General features: G+C 34.5%; 1 protein-coding gene across 2 annotated transcripts in view; it reads left to right on the top strand.

Moving 5' to 3' along the window:
* LOC149263121 (MADS-box protein AGL24-like) overlaps positions 1-20,133 on the top strand; it is a 276,204-nt gene that overhangs the window by 1,411 nt on the left and 254,660 nt on the right. The gene's annotated exons all lie outside the window — the stretch shown is intronic.

Raw genomic sequence — 20,133 nt, forward strand, 5'->3', positions numbered from 1 at the left:
GTTTTGATTTTTGCTAAACATGTGATGCCCGGAACGCCCCTTAGAAATAAAGCACATGTAGAGAAGGCATCCAAAACGGGGCGATATATTAAAATGCACATCAGTAAATGCGACCATATTATTGTAACTTTATATTTACTTTTATATCTGTTACGTACGCAGACGAAGTAAATTTTTTATTCTTTAAAATTAATTAAATTATTAGTCACACTCAATCTTAAATTTTTTAATATATATTTATTATTAATATATTTATATTTGCATTTCAATTATTTTTATTTAAATAATATTTTGTATTTAAGATGTATATATAAAAGTTCTCTTCATATATATACTTTAAAATTATGCTTGCTTTACTCTTCTTATAAAAATAATATTTTGTTATTTAAGATGTATATATAAAAGTTCTCATTCATATATATACTTTAAAATTATGCTCGCTTTACTCTTCTTATTTTATCTTATAGAGTTGTGAAATTTGAAGTGTATATATATGTATGTTTTACCACCTGTAAGTAATATATTTTATTTTATCTTGTTCATAAAAATTAATATTTTTTTTTTCATAAAAACTAATATTTTTTTAAATAGTAGTATTAATATAACTAAGTACATAATATATAAAAATAAGATAAACAATATAAAAGTTAAGATTGCCTTAAATTTAAGTCAAACTACAAACATGCAACTTAACTATGTGGTATTGGTTAAATAATTGATGAATAAAGAAAAAAGTTACTTTGTAAAATAAATGTAAGATTTAAAATATTATTATATTGGAGAAATTGTGATGGAATATAATTAAGATACTATAAGGAGTTGATCAAGCATAATCTAGAGGATAAAAAACATCTCTATATTTTAACTAGTTTAAAGAAAAAGTCAAGATTGAATAAAATCTCACAATCTCCATATCAAAATGGGGATTTAGACAATTCCTAAAACATAAGAACTTGGAAAGATTTGTTATCTGTGTGACATTAAGAAAATTGAAGATAAAAAATAATTTCTAAAAACATCATAGGTATACTCATATTTGATTACATTTATATTAAATTTGTAAAATACCTATTTTAAATTTTTAAACTCATCAAAACTATAATTATTTATATAAAAATTTCTAATAAAAAAATTTAGAATACATTAATAAAATTCTACCACAAATCTACTCTACTAGTTCAGAATCACCCTCATCATATATAAATATATTTTATTTCACTTTATTATGTCAAATTTTATATTAAATTACTATTTAGAAAACATATTCTTTATCTTATTTATTTAAAATAATGAGATAATAACTATTTCCTTTTTCAACTTTAAAATATTATGAAATTTACATTTAATAACATTTGTATAGTTCATCTTTTTTATTTTAAATATATTTCAAATCAAAATATGTTCATTTGGATGGTATTTTATAATATCGTTGCATTTTCATTTTGAGTGGTATTTTACAATATCATTGCATTTTTTGTTTGTTTGCTAGCTAGCAAATTCCGTAAGCTACCCAAATCTTCCTCTTGAATGGAGTATTGTATTTTTATTTGTTTATACATGTCACAATCTATCATCACATGTCATCCATCCTCAATTTTCTCTTTGTCTTCATATTAAACATATAAATTTTTTATATACGCTTTTTTCCATAGGGCAGTGAAGACTTATAGGGCCGTGAAGACTTAACTAGGGATTGACAAAGTATATATATGGTTGATTTCATATTGAAAGTCTCATCATCTCAATAGGTTCTCACTTTAACTTTTTTATTACTTACCATGCCTTAAATGACTAATGTTTCCACCATAAAATTTTCTTCTTTAATTCTTCATATGTTTTATACATTTCGTTTCATAATAGTACTTACTGCGAAACTTTATTTTAAGATGCAATTTGTTCTTTTTTAGTAATATGTTTAGTGATATATTTGTAGTTGGATATTGTTTGTTTTAATAACATAGTTATTAAATTGACATAATGTTTCTCCTTTGAAAAGAATTACAAGTATAAAATAGGCTTGCACTTAACAAATTAAAGGTACAAAAATCTAAATAAACACAATTACAATGATGAAGTACATGAAAATATGCAATTATAAACAAGAAGATATTTTTTTTTGGGAAAACATTCTAGAAAATGGTAATAATTTACCATTAGTAAATGGTAAGAATAAATTACGGTCTTTGTCATTTCAAATATAATATTTTACCTAGAGATTATAAATTTTTGGGATTGTAATAATAAGATAGAAATTTATTGTCAATTTTTTCTACCCAAGTACTATTGATATTTGTAGCTTGGGAAGCTAATTATACATATTGATATTTGTAGCTTGGGAAGGTAATTATACATATTTATATTTGTAGCTTGGGAAGGTAATTATACGTAGGCTTAAGTTTCTAAGTGCGAAAAGTCACCCAAAGTCTCTTTAGGACACTTGCTCAAGTATGAGAAAATTGCTATTGTAACTTGGCCTAGGCCTAACTTAAGAAAAACACATAGTTAATTATGTTGGCTATTGAGCCAAAGGAACTTAGGAAAGTTAAAGTAATTTACTCTAGGTCATTACTGTTTAATCTCAATCACAAATCTCAAGTGAGGTGAGATCTAATCTTGGGCATCAATCACTTTGTAGATTAGTGTGATGGATTTAGCCCAATGTAAAGTTATAAAATCAAGGATAAGGAGAAGATAAAGATACACCATACAAATAAACAAGAGCTTGAGAGAGGCATCACAGTGGTGATCGGAGGAGGAATTTCATTCTAGTGTGTCAAGTCCAAGGAAAGTGCAAAAGTGTAGCATTATAGATCCAAGTCAACGAAGGAGAACAAGGATTTATCTAGGGTTTGATTCGCTGGATGAAATCCATGGTATGTTGTAATGTGTTTTTTTAGTTGGGCCATTATCCTAAGACGAGCACCCAAGTAGGTTCTGATTGAGTTATTAATGAAGAGCTGATTTTATTAGGCATAATCTGTATGTGTCACATGTGATTGAGATTGCTTCTGCTAATTGTGTTAAGAAACTAGTTGTGCATTTATTCAGTAGATTTGTAATCTGCTAGATTAACAAAGTGTCGAGTGCTTGGTTGAAGGAAATTTAACATGGTATAAAAGCTCAAACTTTGAGAAATAATCTCTGAATCAGTTGCGGAGGCCATGTTTGTATAGGCATCAAGAGGCTGGGTTTGCCTAGGGAATGTACGAGGCCTAAATATTTTTTTCATGATGTGCAGATGTTGAAAGCGTGAAAATACATATTAGGCTATACAGGGGGTTGAGTCATGTAAAAAAATCTATATAGTTTGTCATACGGTGACCGAAGATGTATAATACAATTAAAAATTAAAAAGTGTGGTGGTCGATAGACCTTGCGGGTAGTTAGCCACTGGCCAACCCTACCATCAATCACCATTAGGATAGATGAGATTACTACGAAGAAAATCACAAGCAACAATTGCAGGTAAATTATAGACACAGGTGTATGAGTGGATCATGAAGGGAGCATAGGGGCAGTCGATAGTCACCAATTGAAAACTGGTTGGGATTGTTGCCATCCAATTGGTCGACATAAAGGTTGTAGCTCACAAAGGACTATCGAAGTGGGCAACCTCAATAGTAGGGTGACTTCATGATGATGGACAAAAAGTCGTGGAGTGTTGCATAAGGAGAACTGTTGTTATTTCTAGCCATTGGGGGGAGGTAGGGATATGGGAAATGAGGACAAATAGGCCATTTGTACAACCAACTGAGCCGTAAGTTGTTCAAGTGAAGTTGCAACTCTTGATGTAGTGATGTGGTAGTGCAAGGGAGGTAGTTTAACCATAGCAAGGGTTGCACAATCATAATACAAGATCGATATGGTGTGTGTGGGGGATGCAACTCGAACAATAGGCTTTAAAAGGCAAGGTCACTTATCACAAATAGGGATAACACGTGAAAGAGGAGCTCTACGTAGGTGCAAGAGTCATGGCTGCCACCTAGCACTTGTAGATATGACAAGGTGGGGCCATTGAAGAGAGATTCACAGGCAACAAGCCAAAGTTGTTGTTGGGGCTTGCAAGAATTTGGAAGGTTTCCGAAAGAAACAAATGCTAACATGATTGGTGGAGGTCAACCCTTAGAGGGAGAGAGGGAGAACCTACCAATCAAGGGTGTGATCGCAGATCTGGGTGCCTAAAGGACTAGGAAAAACATTTCCATTGAGCTTCTGATTTGGAGATGGTCGCAAATAGTTTGAGGTTTGAGAATAGGTTGGAAGGTGCCTATAATGTCTTTCCTTCGAAGGTGAGGGCTACACTAATTCTCGTGGAAAATAGGATATGAGAGTTTGTTAAACCCAAATTCAAATTTCCTGTATATGATGTAGATTTGGCCATCCACAATCAAAATCATGTGAAATCTAGAATAATTATCTTGGATGTTGTGAAGGATCATGTGATTCCTCACCTATATGAGAAGAATACAACAAGGGAGATGTGAGAGGCTCTGACAACATTATACCAAAGTGATAATGCGAATAGGAAGATGGTGTTGAAAGAAAAGTTCATGAACACCAAGATGAACAACTCAGGTATAGCGATTACTTATCTCACCAAGGTCATAAGCTTTTGATGAGTTGGTCGTAGATGGGAAAGCCATGATAGATAGAGAGATGGCAAGGACATCCCTGAATAATTTCACCAAGCCGTGGGCTCCTTTCATCAATGTTATCTTGGCATGAGAGAAACATCCTAATTGGGATAAACTTTGTGATGAATTCATCTAGTTGGAGATTCATCTATTAGGAGGCTAACAAAAGAGTGATGATGAGAATTTTTCTCTTGCCAGTCAGGTAACAAACAACAAAGAAAAAAGTTTCTAGTAGGAGGAGTGAGGAGTGAGCCTCACAACCAAAGAAGAAGACAAACTTGCTTAAGATAAAATGGTTTTTCTATCATAAGACGAGACATTATGCTTCATAGTGTGGAAAGAGGAAGAAAGGCTGAAAGGGTATAGAGTCAACTGTAGTTGCATCAGCAAAAGCTCAAGTGCAAGAGTTTGCTAGGAAATTTGAAACTGAATTCACACTTATTTCTTACCTCTCCTCGGGCACCTTTCTTGTTGGTGTGTGGCTACTAGATATTGTAGCCACAAGACACATGACAAGAGCACGAAAGCTATTGGACAAACTAACCAAGTAGGACTCAAAATTCCATGTGGAGTTTTGAGTTGATACCAAACATGTAGTGAAGGGGGTTGGAATAGTGATATTGTAGCTCAAGTCAAGAGGTAGGTTGGAAATGAAGGATGTGCTATGGGTGCTAGTGTTAAGAAAACAACTCACAAAAAGATAGAAAAGATAGATCAACGACCTCAAAATCTGTCTCTTCGAGGGGGCAAACTCCTTTACATTATACAAATGAACAATTATTAGATGATACAAATGAAAAAACCTCCTTTATATATATAGGAGTCTAAGGGTTCACATTATAATCAAGGCCGACATAATAATAATAATATAAGAGCATAACAATAACAATAGTGGGCTTTTGTGGGGCACAATCATAACAATATGGGGACAACAGGGGCACAACAATAACAATAAGGTCTACAATGAAAATAGTAATGGGGGAATCAATAGTATTATAAGGACCTAACACGCCCCTCTCCTTCAAAAAATGTTGTCCTCAATGCTTGAGTAGTTTTGGATGCTTCTGTATAAAATTCTCTTCCTCCCATGTGGAATCTTCAACGGGTAAGTTCTTCCACTTGATGCGATACTCTGAAATTGATCGATTTCGTCGCTGTCGAGTTCTTGTTTCTGTAATTGCTTAAGGTTCCAATATGATTTTTCCATCCTCATCAAGTTATGGAAATATTATTTGAACTGGGAGCTTGTCACCTATAACCTTCTTTGAGCATGAAACATGGAAAACTCGGTGCACTCGGGAAGCTACACGGCGCTCCAATTTGTATGCCATAGTACCAATCTTTTGAAACAACTTGTATGAACCATAATAATTTGGCGATATTGTTTAGATAATCTTCGGCAAAATCACATAACCAAACTTTTGTCGACGCGTTTCGAACCAACCAGTGTGGTTCATCGTCAGGACAAGTTGAAGAACCAATCCGGCTTAGCTTGAATAAATAGAGTGTGCAGAGACTCAAACGGCTATATTGCTAACGGCTAACTTTGACCTAAAGATCTTAGTCAAACAGCCAATTTAATTATTAACATTCTAGAAATAGCTAAAACAGGAAATTTGTTAATTTAAATAAATGATTATGTATACCTAAAATCAAATAAATAAAATTCATTATTATTAACTCATATATTAAGAGATTCCATTTGATAATTAAATTACCCGTATTTATTATTTAATTATAAAGGTCATATTTTTTTATTATTCCAATATTATTTAATACAAATCAATGGTATTTAATTACTATTAGGTAATAGTTTATATATTTAATAACTAATTAATGGTCAATTAGAATTTTCTTTAAAATATATCATTTTCATTTATTATTTAATATTTAAATATAATGGTCCATTAAATTAATAAGTTATAAATAATAATAATATTTGATAATTAAATTACCCGTATTTATTATTTAATTATAAAGGTCATTGTATAATCCATATTTTTTATTATTCCAATATTATTTAAATACAAATCAATGGTATTACTTACTATTAGGTAATAGTTTATATATTTGATAATTAATTAAAGGTCAATTAGAATTTTCTTTAGAATATATCATTTTTATTTATTATTTATTATTTAAATATAATGGTCCATTAAATTAATAAGTTATAAATAATAATAGTCTATATTTACTTAATAACAAATAGTACTCTTGTTAAATCATTATTATTCTTAGAATTTAGTCACATTAGGTGAATTACCAAATTTTTTTAGGGTTGATAGAGTCCATGTTAATTATTAATAGTATAACTAATAATACCGGTATATCATATATTTAACTTATAATACTTTCTTATTTATCCTTTAAACCTAATGGTCATTTGGTAAACTAAATTTATATTCAATAAATAATCATTATTTATTCAATATTCCAATAAAATTATTAAAGTTAACCCTGTCATTAGGTAATTATATTAGTATTTATACGGTTTTAAAAAAGTTATAGTAGAATAAACATAATTGACAATATGGAAACAAAATTTTTTAAATCTAATTATAATATATCCAATAGTATCATAAACGGGATAAGGTTAATACAATAATTAGCCCGAAATTAATTAATCACCTAATAATAATTTGGCGATAATTTATTATCCTTCTTAGCTTTCTTGAGGGACATTTGTTAATATGGTTGTAATCGTAGAAATATCCAGTCACCTACATCAAAACTTCTTTTGCTGCGATGTTGATCTGCCTGTTGTTTCATTCTATTCTGTTCCAAAGTGAGGTTATCCTTTAAGAGTTGGAGAACTTGTTGTTGATGCTTGATGTGATCTTCCACTGCTTCAACATTAAAATTTTCTCTTAAATATGATGTGATGGACGGTGGATGATATCCATAAAGTGCCATAAATGGGGTCATTTTTTCTCCAGTATGGAAGGAAGTGTTATACCACCATTCAGCCAGAGGTAAACATTTGACCCGTTGTGTCTGTTTATTAGATACAAAGCAACAAAGATATCCTTCCAAACATTTGTTTACTATCTAAGTTTTCCCATCAGATTGAGGATGATAAGATGAGCTATGAGCTAACTGAGTACCAAGAAAAGAAAGTAATTCTGTCCAAAAATTTCTAGTGAAAATGGGATCTCTGTCGCTTACAATAATCTTTGGGTTTCCATGTAGCTTTTGAATTGTTTCAGTAAATGCAGTAGAAACTGTATTGACTTTAAATGGATGAGATAATGCACAAAGTATGCATACTTAGTAAGTTTGTCAACTACCACCATGATGACACTCTTTCTTTCGGAATTGGGTAAATCTGTGATAAAATCCATTGAAAACTCCTCCCAACATTGACTTGGAATGGATAAAGGTTGTAATAAACCTGGGGTCTTAATTGTTTCAACTTTATTTTGTTGGCAAACCAAACATGTCGCCACAAACTTTTGAATATCAGATTTAAGGCCATCCCAAAAAAATTCCTTCGTAACCCTATGGTAAATTTTTAAAAATCTTGAGTGCCCTCTTAAGGGAGAGGTGTGCAATTCCATAAGAATCTTTTGTTTGAGTTGGGAATTATTACATAGGTATAAGCGATCTTTGTACCATAACGAATCATTTTTCTAGCTAAATGTATCAGATGTACTGGGATGTTGTTGTAACTTTTGAATGAGTGCCCACACTTTTTTGTCATTCTTCCATTCATCCCTTGCTTAGTTTATCCAATCTGGTTGGATAATAAAAATGGCGCAAAACAATGCTTCCACAACCTCAACCTTTCTTGAGAGTGCATCTGCCACAACATTTTGCTTCCCTTTTTTGTAGATGATTTCCAAGTCATAACCCAACATCTTTGTGACCCATTTTTGCTCCTCTTCTGAAGATAATATTTGTTCTAAAAAGTTTTTGAGACTATCATGACCCGTTTTTACCTTGAAGTGTCTTCCCATTAGGTAGGGTCGCCATTTCTTAAGTGCATGTAGTATTGCCAACATTTCCTTCTCATAAATAGCTTTGTGTAAATACTTTCCTTTGATTGGATGACTTTCGAAAGCAATGGGTCTTTCTTCTTGCATTAAAACAACACCAATTCCATTTCCTGAGGCATCACATTCCACAATAAAGGTTTTTGTGAAGTCCGACATAGTAAGATAGGTGCTTGGCACATTTCCTCTTTAAGATGTTCAAAGGCGTTCGTTGCTTATGGAGTCCATGAAAATGCATCTTTCTTCCATAATGTTGTTAGAGGTGCTGCTATTATCCCATAATTCTTAACAAACTTGTGATAATACCCTGCCAACCCAAGAAATCCTTGCAGATGCTTTATGGATGTGGGGATCTATCATTCCTTAATGGATTTAATTTTGCTAGGGTCTACCTTAACACCTTCATGAGATACAATATGACCTAGATATTCCACCTCTTGTACTCCAAAGAAACATTTGGAGCCTTTTGCATATAATTGTTTCTCCTCCAATAGTTTGAGCACCTTGTCAACATGTTGAACATGATCCTTCCAAGACTTGCTGTATATTAGTATATCATTAAAAAATACTAACACAAATTTTTTAAGGAAGGGTTTGAAAATGGAATTCATCAAACTTTGAAATGTAGAAGGTGTATTGGTAAGGCTAAAAGGCATGGCCAAAAATTCATAATGACCCTCATGAGTTCTAAACATTGTTTTCGGAATGTCTTCAATCTTCATTCTGATTTGATGATATCTTGAACGAGGATCCAACTTGGTGAAGTAAAATGATCCATGCAATTCATCCAATAATTCATCAGTGACACGAATGGGAAATTTATCTTTAATAGTGAGCTTGTTGAGCTCCCTATAATCCGGACACGTGCCATGATCCATCATTCTTATGCACCAATACTACTAGAGCAGAGAAAGAACTTTGACTAGGTTGAATTATACCAACCTCTAGCATTTCTGCAACTATACGTTCAATTTAATCTTTTGGGCATAGGGATATCTGTAAGGCTTGATGTTTGGAGGAACACTTCCTGGAATCAAATGAATAACATGATCATGATCACGAATAGGTGGGAGGTTTTTGGGAGTCTCAAATAACTTGGAATGATTGTCCAAGATTTTTTGGAGATATGGAGAAATAGATGATTTCGATGTGGGAACCTCTAGCAAACATAATTGTGCAATTACGCCTCGTTGTTCTTTTTTTAGAAGCTTTGTCATTCCATTAGAGCTTATTATCTCTCCCGGTTTCCTTGAGATACCCCTTAGTTCAACTTCCTTTCATTCCGAAATAATTTCAAGAAACGTTCTTGAAAATTAAAAGTTATTATACCCAAAGATTGTAGCCATTGGACTCTTAGTACAACATAAGCACCACCCATTGGAATGGAAAGAATTGGGTTATTCAATACATATTCTCCCATGGATAGCTTGATATTATGGCACTTTCCAGAGAAATTTATAGTTCCTCCACTTGCAACCATCACTTGATACTCTGGTGCTAGATATAGGAAGCAATTCAATTCCTTGGCTATCTTATAATGAATAAAATTATGGGTACTTCCTGAATCAATCAACACTATTACCTTCTTATTTTTGATATGTCCCTCTATCTTGATAGTTTGAGGAGAGGTAATTCCGACCAATGCATTACAAGATATGGTCGGATTCATTTCTTCTTTTTTTAGGGTTTGTTCCTGGTGTATATCCTCTTTTTTTGACGTTTCTTGTTCCTTTTCTTCCTCCTCTTCAAAATCTATGTAAAATAATTTCTTCTCAGCACACTTATGACCTTTAGTGTATTTTCTATCACAACTATAACAAAGCCCTTTTGATTTTTTTTCTTCCAATTGTTGTGGTGTCAACAACTTTGTGGGTTGTAGAAGGCTAGGGGCAACAACACTTCCATCTTTATAGTTGTGAGTGATAGTCTTCTTTGTTGCCATAATTTTGCTTTCCATTTTTCTTGCCAACCTGAATGCCTTCTCCAATGAATTAGGTTCCCAAAGGCGAACCTCATGTTGGATGTTATCCTTTAAAGTCCCTATGAAGACATCATTCCTATGCTCCTTTGGAATATATTTTACCCTTATATTCAATTTTTGGAAGTCCTCAATGTGCTCCATCATTGAACCTTTTTGTTTGAGATTTATCAATTAGTTAAAAAAAGTGTTGCTTTTTGTATCCTCATAATGTGCTATCATTTCTTCCGTAAAAATTGCCCAAGTGACAATTTGTTTACGAGAGCAAAGCAATCGATATCATACAAACTGATTTGGTTCCAAATATAAAGTTGCAATGTGTACCTTTTGTGTTTTGCACATTATGGAGACCGAAATTTTTTTCCATTTGTATTATCCATGTTACAGGATCCTTGCCATCAAACATCCCCATATCAATCTTTGGAACATGGTGGGTCTTCAATCTAATGTTAGAGTCTATGAAATCATGATTAACATTTCTTTTGTTCTCATCATGACTTTCTTTTACTACCCTTTCGCCATTAGTAAGCATTTATTGTAGCAACTTTGTCAAATCTATCTTGAAATCTTCCATGTTCCCTTTCAATTTTTCTTCTATACCATCCATATTAGCATCCACGCCATTCATATTAACTTCCACGTCATCTATCTTAACTTCCACGACATTCATCTTAACTTCCACGTCATTCATCTTAGCTTCCATGCCATCCATATTAGCTTCCACGCCATCCATCTTAGCTTCCACGCCTTTCTTTAAACCATCGATCTTAGCTTCTGTTACTTTTTGTGAGAGTGAAATTTGTTGCACTTGGTCTCGTAATTTTGATATATCACGTTGCATTCTTCCTCTTCTTCATGAGTTATGCTAGAGGTTTCAGGTTGCTTACCAGGTGTTTCCATTTTCTTTCTTCAGGGCATCAATTAATGATAATTATGCTTCACTATGCTCCTTGAATCACTTCAAATTAATTTTTCAACCCAAACTTATGCAAAATTTTAAACAGACTACACATCTTTTTTCGCTTTGTATGTGCTCGATATTGAATCTATTGTATCTCTGTAATTGTGGATCTCCAAGGTCTGATATTTCGTCCTGTAGTATCCCTCTGAGTCCTCTTTCCAATTCCACCAGTCTTATCGAAATTGGATTCTCCAAGAAAGATTTATGCGCAATCTCCCAAGATAACCTGATTATATACATTTTCAGTGGAGCAAACTTGTACAAAGTGCCGCGTATCACTGTTTTGACCTTCGGATCTGAAAACAATACACAGAAAACCAAAGTCTGTCCTCTTTTTGTAGCTTCTGACGAAATTTCAATCCGATGTATAGAGAGAAAGTTATGTCGATTTTCCAAAGGTCACATGTTTGCGATGTAATTCGGGAGCCTGCCAGAACCCTAACTTCCTTGGATCATATCTCTGAAAATATAACTCAAAACAATCTAAAATTCGGACCCGAGGTTCATCAAGATTTCGGCTCACATGGGTTTTAATTTCAGTTTCTCAAACGTCATAAAACAAATGTTATAGCAAAAATTCCGCGATGACTTGTTCGGAGCAGCGAAACCCTAGAATCCAAAGCTTTGATACCAAATGTTAAAGAACCAGCTCACAAAAAGATAGAAAATATATATCAACGATTTCAAAATCAGCGTCTTTGAGGGAGCAACCTCTTTTACATTACTCAAATGAACAATTCTTGGATGATACAAATGACAAAACTCCCTTTCTATATATAGGAGTCTAGCAGGTCACAATATAATCAAAGCCGACATAACAATAATAATATAAGGGCACAACAATAACAATAGTGGGATTTTATGGGGCACAATAATAAATATATGGGGACAATAGGGGCACAAAAATAACAATAAGGGCTACAATGACAATAGTAATGGGAGAATCACTAATATTATAGGGACCTAACAACTAGAACTTAAGTGGATTTTGCTCTCAATATCTATAATAAAGGAGAAGGGGTTTTGAGTAGTGCCTTGAGATGGATAGGCTCTAATCAAACCCATGGGATATAGTTCTGATGAGGGCCACACCATTGGAGTTAGAGAGAGAAACCTATATGGGCTAAAGGGCCAACCTATTTGAACAATGAAAAGAAGTAGAATAGTGAAAAAGAACAAGGAGTGGGAAGCTCTAAAGGTTGAGCAGTTTAGAGGGAGTTAGCCTTAGGGTTTAGGTGGAGAGGAGTAGTTAACAGATTCTTCCAAATATATCAAGAAGGCCTCTTGGTATGATATGACCTTATATGATGTTTAGGAGTTGGAGGTTTCTAGGAACAAATTTAAAGGGAGTAGGTCTTCCATGACAATTCTAAACCAAATGGTAGGGAAGGCTTTTAGTTGTAGGAATTTACAGGGTAAGTTCCTCAGACAGAACACCAAAGGACACCGCTCACAAACAGATCACAGATCAATACACCAGTACTTTTGACGTGGTTAAAACCCTCAAAGAGGGAAATAGTCCACGGCCTGAGCCAACGCGACCACTTCAGGAAATTTATTATTAAAAGAATGAAAAATTTACATAAGCTTCTCTCATGAACGGTTAACCTACAAATGACTCTCCATGCTCTTTAAATAGAGATCATGGACCAATCGGGTGTTAAGCCACGGATCAAGTGTCGGTAATACCGAGGAGAGAATGAACCGTCGGATTGTAAGTTACAAAATGTACATAGTAAAGAAACACACTTTACCTAACTCTATACTAGACCAAGTTATAATTAACTATTTCCTATGTGTTGGAATATCCTAACATCCCCCCTTAAGAACAACTTGGGATAGGATTGAAGGATTTACAAAAATGACACAATAGGAGAAGGAAGGAGGCACTAGAGCCTATCCCCCCTTAGTGACAACTTCCTGAACTCCAACCATAAATCGAAGTTTAGTGAACTTCGCCTCTGTGAGAGCCTTTGTAAAGATGTCTGCAACTTGATCATCTGTTGAACATTATTGCACTTTAAGAACATGGTTGTGGATGAGCTTTCTGATGAAGTGCATGTGCAGTTCAATGTGTTTGCTGCGCTGATGTTGGACTGGATCTTTGCATAGTTGAATGGCACTTTGATTATCACACCAAAGTGTAGTCGGATGCTGCTGCTGAAAGCCAAACTCTGACAGGATTTGACGAAGCCACAAGGCTTCCTTACTAGCTTCTAAGGCACCACGATACTCTGCTTCTGCTGAAGAAAGAGAAATGACACCTTGTTTCTTGCAAGCCCATGTAATAGGTCCTGAACCAAGAGTGGTAGTAGATGTAGTTCCAGGATCAAAGCCTATTTTAGGGGGCACAAGTACCTCCTTCGCTAATATGGAGAGTTGATGTTTCTAGCTCAGATTGGTACTTCTACATAGGCCTAAGCGTCTAGGCATGCAAAATTCGCCCAATATCTCCTTAGGAAACTTGCTCAAGTACGAGTAAGTTTCTATTGTAAATAAGAGTAGGTCTAACTTAGAAAAAAACATAATTAATTATGTTGGCCATTGACCTAAAGAAACCTAGGAAAAATAAATTAATTTACTCTAGCGATTATGTTTTAACATCAACCATTGATCTCTAATGAGGTGATATCTAATCTCGGTCATCAGGCACTTTGGAGATTAGGGTAAGGTATTTAGCTCAATGTAACGTTGTAAAAACAAGGCTAAGGAGAGGAGAAAGTTGAATCATAGAACAACGCAAGTCATTAAGGGAGGCATCCTAATGGCGAGTGGAGTAGGACATCCATTATAGTGTGTTGGGTTTAAGGAAAATGCAATATTGTAGCATTGGAGATCTAGTTGAGCCCTAGAGATAAAGGAAATATATAGGGCCTGATCAACTAGATCAAACACAGGTTGTAATTTAATTATATTTCTTAAGTTGGGTCTTTATCCCAAGATGAGAGCCCAAGTAGGCTCTAATTGAGTTATTAATGAAGAACTAATTTTATTGGGTGGAATTTGTGTGTCACATGTGATTGAGATTGGTTTTAATTTTTCTTCTGCTAATTGTGTTAGGAACTTAGTTATGCATTTATTCAGTAGATTTATAATCTGCTAGGTTAATAAAGTGTCCAGTGCAACGTTGAAAATTTAACATGGTATCAAAGTTAAAAAACCGAGAATTGATATGTGAATCACCCAAGGAGGCCATGTTTGTACATGCGTCAAGAGGCTGGGTTTCACGAGGGACCATATGAGCCCTAACTTTTTTTTTTAGTTGGTTGAGGTTGTGCAGTGGTTGAGACCGTGCAAGTTCAGATTAGGCTGTAAAAAAATCAGTACAGTTTGTTGTACAACAACTGAAGATGGATAAGACAATTAAAAATTAAATATTAATAAGAAAAAGTAATTGTGGTGGTCGACAGACTCTGTGGTTAGTCAACCACCAACCACAAAAACAGGTCACCATGATGTTGGGATATGACTATGAGAACTTATAGAAAGGCAAGGAGAATGTGGTAATGGTTTCTCTCTCTTGGGACAATAAAGTGGATGGGTCCCTCTTCTCATTCTCCTTCATAGTAATAGACTAATTGAATGGCATCCATAAAGAAATTGTTAACAAACCCCAATATCACTTCCTAATCCAATGCATTCAAATGTAACCCCATGCATTATAGGCCAAACATGGAAAAATGATGAGCTTCACTATAAAATGATTATTTATTTAAACAAGCAATCAACTTTTAAGTCATGGACGGTCTCTAATCTACATTTTGTCCCCATCCTCCTACAATAGCTCATCTAGGGTTTCATAAAAAATATGAAAGGACCGAAACATTCCTTTTATGGGATGGTATGAAGGACATCCACACATTTGTGGCAAAGTGTGAAAATTTCCAATGACATAGGGGAGAGATGATGAAACCTCTAGGAACTAAAACCTCAAGCCATTTTGCATGTTGCATAGATTGACATTTCTATAGACTTCATTGTCAGGTTACCAAATTATAAGAATAATCTTTAAACATGGTTTTGGTTGATCATCTTTCCAAGAATAATCTTTAAACATGGTTGTGGCTGATCATCTTTCCAAATATCACCATTTTTATCCAATACAATAGCTCTTTAATGCCTCTTTAGCTGATCAAGTATTCATGATAATACTTTTGTACTCCATGGTATGCTACACTTAATTGTGATGGATCATAACCCTACCTTCACTAGCAATTTTTAGCAAGAGTTGTTTTTGCTTTATGGAACTCACCTTAATTCCAATAGAACTTATCATCTCCAACTAATGGTTAGACTGAAAATGTCAACGAATGCTTTCAAGTATATTTGTGGTGCCTTCCCTTGGAGAGACAATCCCAATCGTTCTATTGGTTACCTCTAGCAAAATTGTGGCATGATACATCCTATTATGCTGCCACTTGAATGAATCCCTTTGAAATTGTCTATGACCAAAAGACCCTGCAGGTACTATTGTACTTACCAAAGGTTTGTAAAAGGCAAGAGGTGGACAAAACCCTTATGACTCAAGTTGACATTTTCTTCACTCTTAAAAATACTTCTTACAAAGTATCCATCATTGTTATAATTTTTAATTTCCATTCTCTATCTTGTTGTATTTTGGAATTTTAATTCCAATCCTATACTTTACTAATAAGGAAGACTATAATGCATGGCCACATCAAAGTTTAATAAAGGTAAATCGATGCAATAATAATAATGTAAAAAAAAACTAATAATAATGTTAAAAAAACACTCACCTTTTTGTATATTTAACATGTTAACATGGTCCAATAATGCATCCATCAAATATCTCTAAAAGTGGATTAAAAAAATGCTCATCTTTTTTTAATTTAACATTTTAACATGGTCCAAGAATGCATCCATCAAATCTTTAAAAGTGGACTGGGTTGAGAAATTTTCACTATTAAACATGGAATAAAGAACCATGAAAGTGAAATCAGATTTAATAACTTGTCATTTGGTTCATGGACACACGCAAAAAATTAGAAAAACTAGTTAAATGCTAGTAATTATAATAAAAAAATAGAAAACTATGTACATATAGGATGGTGATTCGTGATTGATCATCCCATAACAACTTTGATTCACCAGCATAGACCTCAAATTAGTGTACAAGTGGAAAAAATAATTATTGTGTGTTTATTTTATACTAGGAAGTTAGTTAGTGATTGTAACGCTGAAAGCAAATACAACAATGCAAAAAAAATCAATGTCATGTAGTACAGGTGAGATTACACCAGAGAATTTTAGTGTGAGAAACCTCTTGGCACAGAATGGCTTGTTCAATTATTTTAATTTTCAAGGAATTTATAGATTACAAAAAATCAATGTCATGTAGTACAGGTGAGATTACACCAGAGAATTTAGTGTGAGAAGCCTCTTGGCACAAAATGGCTTGTTCAATTATTTTAATTTTCAAAGAATTTATAGATTACAAAGGGCTTAGTTTGAGTTTCTATTCTTGTGCCAATGACTTTGAGGTTGCAAAAGTGAGTACCTACCTGTTTTCTTTGCAACCACTCTCCACACTTCTACCGAGGTAAGTCTCTTCAACTTAATCCTCTATTTAAGTGCAAGTGCATCTTGGACAACTCCATGCTTATAATCAACTTAACCATCAAATGAACAGACAATCCTCAAAATGCCACCGAGATTTGTCTCTTCAATTTAACCCTGTATGTAAGTGCATCTTTGACAACTCCATGCTTATAATCAACTTAACCATCAAATGGACGGACAAACCTCAAAATGATTGATTCTCCCCTCTCGTAATCCATTCCTGTATCTGTATTTCATCCCTTTGGCAGGCCTAGAGATGGACAAAGTATCATTTACATGGAGCATAAAGTACTTGATTTCATGCAATCATCATGTTGAGATTGTCGTCGATGTGGATAGTAGTCTTTACCTAGTTGAGGTGAAACATTTATGCGGGTCAAGAGGCCACATGTCCTCCTGGCATTCATTCTTCAATTTCTTGTTAGAGTTCCGTTACCTTGCAGACTTTTGGTACAAGTGCTCCATGTTCTTCATCCCAGTCCCCTTGACGCTCGTCCCGATCCCTATGGCATGAGGTTGGAATGGTATGAGCTCCTTGAAACAACCATACGTTCCTGCATGAATATGATGATTCTATATGGGCTTGATTGAATGATATGCTTAATTCAGGTTCTCATAACTACAACATTGGTTAGCATATGCATATATTATTGATTTATATGTGATTAGTAAATAATAAGTTCATGGTCCATCCACTTCATCGATAGAAAGGTTTATTAAAATTAAATGATTATTTATGCAATCACTCTCAAATTAAGTGAAAAATCTCTGGATACATGTTATTTAATTAAAACGAATTCTTTGTCTTCAAAACTGATTTCAATTGTCCGTTTGTTTGTTTGCTTTATATTGCTAACGACATTGCTCAACCAAGGGAAGCGAGTGAAATTTTGTTTTCAGCTGAATGAGCACACTGTTATTCCAAATGAATAATGCACGTGCTCAATAGAAACAAGATCCGCATATTGACATGATGAATCCATGTTCCGATGCTCTTGTGAATAATACACCAACTACACATCTCACAATCGGGCAATTAACATGAGTATCATGCTTTCTCCCGTGTCATTATTTTCTGAATTAACTGACCCATGCTATATATATATATATAAAAGCAAAGCCTACAAATTGTAAAATTTAACGAGCAGATGTTGACACTCGATTCAGTGGTGGTTGTAGTTATTGGTTAATGCACGGGACAAATTGTAAAATTTAACGAGCAGATGTCGACACTCAATATGAACGGGTTGAGGATGATCAACAATGTGTTTGGTGTGATATGGTAATCGAAATATAGCGTTCAGGTGTACTTGTATCTAGAGTCCAACGAGTCTAGTGATTCGGTAACACAACTAGTAGTCAATCTCATTTCTAATATGTCGAGGAAACCCAACCATTGATCCCATATGAGTGTTTTATAAGTGTGTACATACTATATGAGCTATAATTAATACCAATCAATCCAACACAATTTGTTGACTATTGATTAAATCGATCGAAGGGAAAATTGCATAGGATGTCACATGGTAGAAAGAACACGCGGGCAAACCCATAAGTTTATGAATAACGTCGATCTATTATACAGAGGGTGAATAGATTCAAAATGATGTGTTGGGATTTTAAAGATTTAAGGAAGAGGCAATCAAATTACAAGTGCACAAGCATTGAATTCAGCCATGCAGTTATTGATTCCAATCACTTGCAACCATTAATACCATAGAAACAAAAAATATTCCCGAAATCTAGATGACAAAACCAACATCTGATGGCAGCTATTCATGTTTAGAAATTGTTATAAATGCTAGCTATATATTGTTAATCAGACATTTGGTGTATTCCAACTCTTCCCAAAATCTAAATGACAGAACCAACGATTGATGGTTTCTATTCATGTTCAGAAATTGTTACATGTGCTAACTATACATTGCTTATTAGACGTTTGGTGTATTCCTACTTATGGGTAACATTGTCAGATTGTTTTGTATCAGAAGTTGTTTTTGTTCAAGTTGAAAATAATTAATATTATTTTGTATTAATGGAGAAATGGTTACACAAGTTGTAACGCATCTCCTTAGTTTAGGATTTGTTCCTAGAGTTTAGGAGTTTGGTTGCAACTTCCTGAGTTCTAGTAATGTACTTAATGATGTAATTGCTCATTTGATGAATAGTAGAGTGTACGAAGAGAGTTCTCTTTGTTTGAGTGCAGTCTCCAAGTGCAGTACTCACCTGTGAGCTGCAACTCCTCCTTTTTCAATTCAAGTCTGATTTTTATCTTGGTATCAGAGCACAGAGTAGGGATAGCCTTAATTTTTTTTTTTAGGATGCATCATTGATTACAGAACTGTAGTGGCGGTGGAGTGTACAGAAGCATTCGTAGAATCAGGTGGACTGCAGTAACACCTGAAGATAGGTCTCAGATGACTGATCATCTCTGAGCGGAAAATAGGGTTGGCGCGGTTTCGTCGCGAACAGTCGCGCCATTTTTGAGCGGAAGAAAGGGTTGGCGCTGTTTATTAAGGAACAGTCGCGCCATTTGGTGTGGTTTTGAGAGCGATAGTCACGCCAATGCGCCAGAAAGTGCTATTGGCGCGGAAAATCAAGCCTTAATCGCGCCAATTTCGTAAGACGCGTCGATTTTGTTTTCGGCATGGGTATTTCGCTGTCGAGAAGCGCCAGCCTCTTTCTCTTTGGAAAATCTGCAATTTTTTGCAGATCGGAGTTGCCCGGTGGTGGCACTTTGAAATTTTAGATCTGTTTGGTGGCAGCAGATTGGAGTTGCCCGGTGGTGGCGCATTTGAGTTCCTGATCTACTCGGTAGCAACAGATCGGATTTTCCCGGTGGTGGCACATTGGAGTTTTGGATCTGTTCGGTGGTAGCAGATCGAAGTTGCCCGGTGGTGGCGCATTGGAGTTCCTGATCTACTCGGTGGCAGCAGATTGGATTTGCCCGGTGGTGGCGCATTGGAGTTCTGGATCTGTTTGGTGGCA

Source organism: Pinus tabuliformis, chromosome 6 (genome assembly GCF_031772625.1).
Source record: "Pinus tabuliformis cultivar Carrire ecotype Pingquan chromosome 6, CPIR1, whole genome shotgun sequence".
Classification (NCBI taxonomy): Eukaryota; Viridiplantae; Streptophyta; class Pinopsida; order Pinales; family Pinaceae; genus Pinus; species Pinus tabuliformis.